This window comes from Equus przewalskii, chromosome 7 (assembly GCF_037783145.1).
Source record: "Equus przewalskii isolate Varuska chromosome 7, EquPr2, whole genome shotgun sequence".
In the NCBI taxonomy this organism is placed as follows: domain Eukaryota; kingdom Metazoa; phylum Chordata; class Mammalia; order Perissodactyla; family Equidae; genus Equus; species Equus przewalskii.
This window is the reverse complement of record NC_091837.1, coordinates 76,590,172-76,600,268: the sequence shown is the minus strand read 5'-3', so window position 1 is coordinate 76,600,268 and position 10,097 is coordinate 76,590,172.

Sequence of the window (10,097 nt, the reverse complement as noted above, 5' to 3'; positions counted from 1 at the left end):
AGCCTAAGGACCCAAGCATGTAGCAGAGAGAGCAGAGAGTAGGATGATTTCTAGGCTGGTTGTCTCAAGGTATGTGGCGTGGAAGCTAAGAGAGGCAAAGGAGTTGAAGAGCTTGACAAGAGTAACACTAGAGAGTAAGTTCACTGCTCTAGACCAGATAGCAAGTGAAATCAAGATGGCAGGAGGCTGATAGAGTGAGAGAATAGAATAGATTGGAAAAAGCTCCTTCAAGAATAGATATTATTTTTGAGGGTAGTTTAAAGTCATTCCTAGTCAAATTTGCTGAAGAAGGTGGGTGATCAAACAGGAAGCTATAGGATTAAAAACAATCACAAAAACCAAGCTCTAGTGTTGACGTAGAGAAATTGGTTTTCTTTTGTGATTGTTCCAATAGCCCTGGAACGAACCCTACAAAAGATCCAAACACATTTGAACCATGGCAGTACTGTTGGAATGAGTTTTCTCCGTCAGGTTGATTACTCTGGATATGTACGTGTGATATTGTGATTTGTAAAAAGAGGTATTTATTTGGTCTTCCTCCCATTTCTGGCACAGAGCTCTAAAACCCTTGGAATTTCCGATGTGATGAGAGCCTAAAGATGTCTCTTACGTTAATAAGGTGACTTCTGGACTGCACCTAAGGGTAGGGGTTAGTTGCCAGAAGAACCAGTCATGTGATTCGAGGATTGGGACTTTCAGACCCCCTGAGAGGGCAGAGGGGCTGGAGATTGAGTCCAATCATCAATGGCCAGTGATTTAATCAATCATGCTTATGTAATGAAGGCTCCATAAAAACCCAAAATGAGAGTGTTTGGAGAGCTTCCGAGTTGCTGAACATGGTAGAGATTCCAAGAGAGTGGTGCCTTGGGAGAGAGTACAGAAGCTCCACGCTCTTTCTCCATACCTTGTCTTATGCATCCCTTTCATCTGGTTGTTCTTGGGTCTAGTTTGTGAAAGATGACATGAGTGGAGCCATATTAAAATAGAGTCAGAGGGGCTGGCCCCGTGGCCAAGCGGTTAAGTTCGTGCGCTCCGCTGCAGGCGGCCCAGTGTTTCGTTGGTTCGAATCCTGGGCGCGGACATGACACTGCTCATCAAACCACGCTGAGGCAGCGTCCCACATGCCACAACTAGAAGGACCCACAACGAAGAATGTACAACTATGTACCGGGGGGCTTTGGGGAGAAAAAGGAAAAAATAAAATCTTTAAAAAAAAAAAAATAGAGTCAGAGCAGCCATTTCAGAGGAACCGCTTTGCACGTCTTGTTTTCTTTATCTTCCAAACTGGACCAAACCACTAACATTCCAAGAAGTCAGTAAGTCAGTAAGGACAAGGATATCTTTTTTTTTTTTAAAGATTGGCACCTGAGCTAACATCTGTTACCAATATTCTTTTTCTTCTTCTTCTTCTTCACCCCAATGCCCCCCGTACATAGTTGTATATTCTAATTGTAGGTCCATTCTGGTTGTGCTGTGTGGGATGCCACCTCAGCATGGCCTGATGAGCAGTGCCATGTGCACGCCCAGCATCCAAACTGGCGAAACCCAGCGCTGCCTAAGTGGAGTGTGCGAACTTAACCACTCGGCCGCGGGCCAGCCCTGGGATATCTTGTTTGTAAGGACTGATGGAACTGGACTTTACTAACGTCCAGATTGCTAACCAATCAGTGAAGTACACGTTTCGCGTTCTGCCTGATGCTGGAACCTCAAGCCAATCTATGAAGTACAAACCCAGCCTTACCTCACCTACCACCAATGAACTCTTCTTTAATACAGCTCACCTCACCCTCCCTTTTCCCCATAAAATCCCTGAGTCCCTCTCTTGTGATCAGGGCACTGTTTGGGTTTCTACCTGAATCTGTGATCCCCAAATTGTAATTCTTTGATCCCAAATAAACGCTTTGCCTCTGAAACTGGTTTCTGTTTTTGCAGTTTGTCAAGTGAGTAACATGTTTCTCTGAGTTCTGTGAGCCACTCTAGGAAATTAATCAAACCCAGTGAAGGGGTTGTGGGAACCTCCAGCCTATGGCTGGTTGGTCAGAAGCACAGGTGGTTAACTGGCAGCTAAAGCTGGGGGGACTGTCTTACAGGACTGAGCCCTTAAACTGTGAGATCCGATGCTATTGATGTGGATTAAGGCTGCCCCAGGTAGAGAAGCCCAAGGTGACCTGGCCTACATGCCGAACTATATGACCCAGTGGATTTTTGATGGTATGAATTAGGGCTGCCCCAGGGAGAGAAACCTAGGGCCTCCTCACCTACATGCCGATCTATATGACCAGATTCGTGTCTAAAGTTATATGACCACACAATAACCAGACCCCATCTGCACTGAAATCATTTAATGACTTTTTACATCATCTTTTCTTTTTCCAGTAAAAATAAGTCACGTACCCATGCCTTATAAATTTAGCCCTAACCCTCAACTCAGGGCAGCAGCAGGAGCTCTGACTGCCCATGGGTCCTGTCCCCATGCTATTCTGTACTATTCTCTAAATAAAAGAGCACCACTGCCAGACCTTGAGAGTCCAAGAAATCTTTCTTTCGACTCCTCGGCTCACCGACCCCGCATCACTATCTCTGCATAGATAGTGTCAGAATTGAGTTAGATTGTAGGATACCCAGCTTGGTGTTCTAGAATTGCTTGCTTGTTGTTGGATGTGTGGGGAACCCCCTCCCACATTGGAATTTGGATGTAGAACCCAATTAGTAGGTCTTAGAGTATTTGTTTAAAACACATTCACATTACTTTATAATGTTATTTAACTATTACGTATTTACCTTGACTCCCAATTGGATTAGGAGCTTCTGGAGGAAAATGGATTATTTTATACTTTTTGTGTACTTTTGGTTGCTAACATAGATGCTGGGCCCAAATGAGAGTGCTCATAATCATTCGTGAAAGGAATAAGCAGACGAAGTCCTTGTCTTGAGAATAAATAGAAATTAAATGCTGTGCTGTCTGGACTCTTATCAACAAGAAAGCTCTGGGAGTGGGCATTTTTGATACCCTCTATTGCAAATCATTGAAGACAATCATTGAAATTCAGCTACAGCGCCAGCACATTTCAAAGAGGTCTGATAAAAATGCAAAGTTTATGCTGTCTCCGATGACTTCAGCTAAGTAAAAATAAGCCTAGAGGGGAAAATAAACTTTTTTCTAAAACTTCACACAGGGAGAAAGCAGAAAGTTTCTCAAGTTTCTGAGCAATGACTAGTATTTCCAAAACAGAGTTTGATTAGGAATGTGAGAAGCCAGAGGTGGTTGTGAAAAATAATGGGGCAATTGGGAAGCACAGGTTACCTTAATCAGGCATGGAAGCAATAGAAATGCAAATCTAGGGCCCCCTCTGCATCCCCTGGCTGAACAGAAACACCTAGAGGCAGAATCAATTTTTCACTGTTGCCTGATGCCTGCATTTTCTATAGGTTGAAAGCGCCAAGGCAGGTAACTTTCAAAGTTCTCAGGAAATGACAGGTAAATAGATTAAAAATCCTTTGGTCCACCCACCCTCCCTGGCCTCTTTCCTCCCCTGCAGAGGGTTTGGTGTCTCCGTCCAACCCTTTAGTCCTGGATACAGTTTTGCAAGCCCAGCTCCTAATCGGTTTGAGATGGTCTCCTGGCTTAGGAGGGAGAAGCGAAGAGATCTCAAGCTAGTGGAGAGCAGCCAGGATGGGCTCTCAGCAGCAGGAGGGCCTGGAGGGCCCCTGGGGAGAGCCTGGAAAGGCAAGAGAAAGGGCATCAAGGATAAATTCCATCTGCTTTGGAATTTTGCTGAGGGCCTGCTCTGCATACACACAGTGTGTGTGCATGTGTGTGTGATCTGGTGACTTGTTTTTCTTCTGCACTGAAGATTAAAGCATATTTAGGGAATGCTGGACCAAACTGCTGAGACTGGAACTTTCCTGGGAACTCTGGGACTGTTGTCTCCATTGTAATGGGAGATGAACAGAGACAGGCAATTTTTCTCAAAGATAGGGCTGCTCCTCTTGAGTCCAAGCTTGGAAAGACCTGAGGGCGGAAGGGAAGCTGGTTGCAGCTCCGTGTCACTGCAGGTGGGCTCTTAGCCCTCAGTCTAGAATTGCGCTGAGCTGGAGATTCTGAAAAGGTGGGAAACTGGGGGCAGGGAGGGGGTCGGAAGAAAGGTACCCCACTCCTTAAGTGTGGGCTGCACGTAGTGACTTCCTTCCAAAGAGTATGTCGTGGGGACAGGAAAAAGTAACTTTACAGTGGAGAAAATGGACAAACATTACCTCAGTCATGTGAGCAAGGTTAGCATCAACAGTCTAAGTCAGGTTGATAGTTTAAATCTTGATTTGATGTGATGAGAATGGTGCCTTACTTCTGCGGTCTTCCTCCCCCATACCCATAATCCTAGTCTAATCAAGAAAACATCAGACAAATCCCAATAGAGGGACGGTCTACAAAATGCCTGACCAGTACTCTTCAAAACTGTCAAGATCATCAAAAATAAGGAAAGTCTGAGAAACTGTCTTTGCCTAGAGAGGCCTAAGGAGACGTGATACCTAAAGATAATGGCTCTTAAAGTAGGAAAAAGACATTAGGTAAAAACCAAGGAAATTTGAATAAAATATGGACTTTAATTAACCGTAATGCGCCATTCTTGACCCATTAATTGCAGCAAATGTACTATACTAATGTAAGGATTTAATAGTAGTAGAAACTGGTTAGGGGGTATTTTGCAACTCTCAGGACTATCTTTGCAATTTTTCTGTAAACCTTAAATTGTTCTAGAAAATAAAATTTATTTTAAAAAATAAATGTACACATGAGAAGATGCTCAACATCATTAGTCGTTAAGGAAACACAAATCAAAACCAGAATGAGATGTGACTTCATACCCAATAAGATGGCTACAATCAAAAAGACAGACAATAACAAACGTTGGCGAGGATGTGGAGAAATCGGAACCTTCACATATTGATGGTGGGAATGTAAGATAACGCAGCCGCCAAAACAATTCATGAAAAAACATAGTCTTTTTGACAAATGGTGCTAGGAAAATATGCAAAAGAATGAAGTTTGACCCCTACCTCACTCCAAATATAAAAATTAACTCAAAGTGGATCAAAGACCTGCATGTATGAGCTAAAATTATAAAACTCAGAAGAAAACAAATGTGTAAATCTCCATGATCTTCATTTAGGGAATGAGTTCTTAGAACACAAACAATCAAAGAAAAGTATGATGTGAAGTAGGGGGAGCAAGAATGAACTAGAACCCATGGGGTGAGCTGGAACCCACACCTGTCTCTCACTGTCTGCAGACCACCAGCTTCCATGATGCGGGTGTTGTGGGGAAAGCTGGCACCTTTCAGCACGGAGCACAGCCAGCAGCCCGGGATGGGAGCAGCCGAAGGAAGATCTGGAGCAGGCGCTGCAGGCTGGGCCACCGCCCCGCACCAGCAAGGAGAGTCAGCAGATGGGTAGCCCCACATTTGATCTGCAACAGTGCTGGAGCCCTGTGCCGACCTTCCTAGCATTAAAAACAAAACAAGGCAGCTGCTTTCCTTCTGTCTTCCAAATTTTATGCAGAATGTCTCTTATGCCTCAGGCTAACCCAGAACTAAGTAGGGAAGCAAATTCTGGGAAATAAAGATGTAAGCAAATAGTTCAAATCCACCAGAAGGCCTTAGCATCTCCTCCAAGCGCTCTTCTCTATCGCCTAATCCCAGTTTAAACTCCCTGTGTCGTCCTTATTCCTGCATCATCTCTTCAGCCCTGTTTCTTCTACTGCACTTATCATAACTTTCAATTATTATTCTACATGTTTATTGGCTTAATGATTTATTACATATGTCCCCATTACTTATCTATCAGCTCCCTACAGGCAAAGACTTGGTCTTATTTACTTCTGAATCCTCAGGATCTAATAATGATGATGATGATGATAATGGTCAACAGTAATATCGGCAGTCACTTACATAGCTCACATCATGTGCTAGGCCAGTTGTAGTGGTTTATATAAGTTAGTTTTTGCTTCTTGAACATGGAGCCCAGTACCTAGCAGACTGCAGGTGCCCTGCCTCTGACCTGGACTCCTGTGGGGGTGCCCATTGGGATCCCCATGGCTCAGCTCAGTTGCCTAAAGATGTGGGAATGGATGAAAAGGGATAACCTAGTGGCTACCTCTTGTTTTGAGAGAAAAAACTTGCTAGAAACTAACTTGGAGTTTTTGCAAAATCCCTTTTCTTACCTGAAGGGTCTGTTTGTTCTAAACAGATTTTGTCCCTACCCACCTCTGAGAACATTTGGCCCTCAAAAGCATTGCCGACAGGAGCATAATCCTCTCTCTGGGGCTCTCTGCTGTCTGGCCAGCCCCTCCGACATCCCTAGATGGCCTCCCCAGCTGTGTAGTCCCATCTGCCTGACAATCAGGGCTCGTTGTCTGCCACTCACTAACTCTGAAGGAATGGACTTTGGCTTCGGGACATCAGAGATGACCAACTTCAGTGTGGAAAGTCATTGAATCTTCTTTAAAATTTGCTTTCAAACACTCTTTGCTAATATATCATTGATAGGGCTCTGTTATTTGTGGTTATATCACTTTATTGATCCCTATTGCCCGTGGGCAAGCTGAATGACTGAAGAAGCACGAGCAGGATCATGGAGGAGCATCAACACCTCTCTAAAGAGCCTCGACCCAGATGTGCTTCTGATTCTCTGGGTTGTTCCTCTTGATTTATGCTTGAAGCTGTTTGTGGAAAAAGGAAACACCCTTCAAATTGAAATCATCTTAAAAGTTAAGGAAAAAAGTTTAATAAGAGAAGATACCAAACAACCCACCAAAATGGATGGTAGCAAATTCATGAGCAAAGGCAATTCTCCTGGGGTGGAAGGTCTGTCTTTGGGTCCCTCCACCTCCTCTTTCTATTTGCTTCCCCTACTTTAAGCCTTTCCGTCCAAAGCGCCTAGACCAATTAAGTTATCTCCTGGGAGGAAGATGGTCTGCTGAAATGAGTTCATCCTGAATGTGAAGGTGATTGAATATACTAACCTTGGCACAGGTGAGGTGCATTTTCAAAGAGAATACCTTTTAAATGAGGGCTCTAGGAAGACTTGTGCACTGCTGGTGTGAGTGTAGACTGGGATTGTCTTTCTGGACAGCAGTCCTTCCGTGTTTGGTCAAATTAACTATACACCTACATTATACCCAGCAATTCCACTCCCAGTATTTGCCCTGTAGACAGTCTCACACGGGGCCACACGTGGCCATGCACAAGAATGCTCACTGCAGCGATGTTTATGGTGGCAGGAGTGGGAGACAATCTGGGGTCTATCTCTGGGGGTGGTAGATGGTTAAATGTGGCGATGCACTCTGTGGATGACACTTAGAAGCAATGGATCAGAGCATACACAGCAACCTAGACGCCCCTTTAAAATCGGGCAATGAATGAAAACTATAAGAAACAGAATGAGAATAATGTCATTTACATAAATCAAAAATACACGCCCCCAACAATAAACATTTTGTATGAACACATACAAACAAAATTATAAAATGGGTTTGAGGGAAGGGAATGGGGACAGAGCAGAGTGTGTCATTCTTGGCACTGCTGACTGAGGATTCTTTGCTGTGCAGGCCTGTCTTATGCCTTTTAGAACCTTTAGCAGCATCCTTGGCGTCTACCCACTAGATGTCAGGAGCCCCTTCCCCCTAGTTGTGAGACTCACTGATGTCTCTAGACGTTGCAAGGCCTCCTCAGGGGAAAATCACCCCAACAGAGAATCACTGGTATAGAGAGCAAGGATAAAGGGAATTGAATGAAAATGTATATGCAAGAGATGGGCCTTAAGGGAAAACAAATAAAAATAAACACTCAAAAGAGGCCAATATTTAACCCAAAGAATACATTTGTATGGTGGAGTTTCAGGAACCAATGTCAGAACAGTTAGCATTTTTTCTACCGCACGCTATAAGGGCACTGTCCATTCTGCTTGTGCACAAGGTTTTCCACTGCATGCAGGAGGGACAAAGTTATTCTTTGCTTCTTGGGCTGGTGGTGTTGTAAAGAAGCTGTGCCAGAAGGAATTGTCGGAGCGTGGCTTTATCCTGAGTACTACGTGGCTAGATTTGGTCTGGGAGATGCAGCTGCTTCTCTGAGGGGAGAGGAGCTGCACCTTTGGTCCAGTGGGCCATGAATTGTCCTTCCTCAGCCTACTGAGGACAAGGACCCAAGGCCTCTTGTCTTCTGCTCTGCTCTGCCCTATGGGTGGAGGTGGGCCACTCTAACCCTGCCAAACAGAAATGCTACAGGACTCACACTCTTGACCTTTCTTCTCCTCCGCTGGACCCGCCGTAGAATGCTGAGCAAGCAGAGGCCCAGCCAAGAGAGAGGCAGCCTAGGGGCGGTGGCCAGTCATGAGTAATTGTGGGCAGAGGATGGTTTTGGAAGCTGCCCGTGGCTCTGGATTTGACCTTCTCACAGCAGATCTTAGAGAAGATTGGTATTTCACTTTGGACAATTTTTCTTAGGAAAGAAATGTCTCTAATTGTAGCATAGGCCAGTTTCTGCAGAGAAGAGGCCTTTCAGCACACTCCTGCTCAGTCTTCCTTTGCCGTAAAAGCCAGTGGGAGAGGATCTTAGATCTTGTGAAATTTAAGTCTTACAAACATATAACGTCATAAAATTTAATCCATATGGATGATGTTGGGCTTTGTGGTTGGAGTAATGTTGAAGACAGATTTGGGGCAGCTACGCTTGGTGCACCTCTGGCAGAAGTGGCTGCTGAAGCCAAGCCCTTACTCCCCAATTCTAGACCCTACGATACTATGATAAATGACATACTATCTCTCTCCTTCACTCTCTTCTCTTTTTCCCTTCCTCCTCCTCCTTCCCTGCCTCCTGTTTCTCCTCTTCTCTTTCTCTTCTATCCTCTTTCCACAAAATGTTAAGAGCAAACTACAGGACTATGTAAAGCGAAGCAGAAAAGTATAAATGACAAATTAATTAACCATAGAACTGAGGGGTCTTGACCGAGGTCCCGACCCAGGAGTATTTTCTCATACTGACTGTTACGAGTTGAATTGCGTCCTCCAAAAATTCCTATGAAGTCCTAAACCCCAGTACTTCAAAATGTGACCTTACTGGGAAATAGGGTCATTGCAGATATAATTAGTTAAGATCAGGTCATACTGGAGTAGAGAAAGCTCCTAATACAATACGACTGGTGTCCTTATAAAAAGGGGAATTTTAGACCCAATGTATAGAGAGAACACCCTGTGAACATGTGAAGGCAAAGATTGGAACAACGTGTCTACAAACCAAGGATCGCAAAAGACTGCAGCAAACCACCAGAAGCCAAGAGAGAAGCCTGGACCAGACCTTCCTCTAGCGCCTTCAGAGGGAGCATGGCCCTGCCCATACCTTTAGTCTTCTGGCCTCCAGAACAGCGAGATAATAAATGTATGCTATTATTGTATTTTTCTTTAATTTTCTTATTGAGGTAACACTGGTTTATTAACGTTAAGTAAATTTCAGGTGTATGTCATTATATTTCGATTTCTGTGTAGACTACATCGTGTTCACCACCCAAAGTTGAACTGCCATCTGTCACCGTACACATGTGCCCTATTATTCCTTTCGCTCTCTGCCCTCCCCCCTTTCCCTCTGGTGACCACCAGTCTATTCTCTGTGTCCATATGCTTGTTTGTTGTTGTTGTTTTATCTTCCACATATGAGTGAAATCATGTAGTATCTGGCTTTCTCCATCTGACTTATTTCATGTAGCATAATGTGGCAAATGGCAAGATTCCATCTTTTTTATGGCTGGGTAGTATTCCATGGTGTGTGTGTATATATATGCATATATATATACACATACACACACCACATCTTCTTTATTAGTTTGCCCTGATTTGTTATGCAGCAATTGAATACTAATTCATACCCCAATCCCCATTCCCAGATGACCAGTCATGTTCCAACAGGGAAGTGGGAGGGAGCCAGGCTGAGCAAGATGGGGTGGCCTGAGCCATTGATAATTGGGAGCGTGATCAGGTAAAAATGGGGGCCACTTCCTTTGATGATTTTGTCTGTACTTCCATAATTTGCTTTCACAGTGCTTCTTTTAAC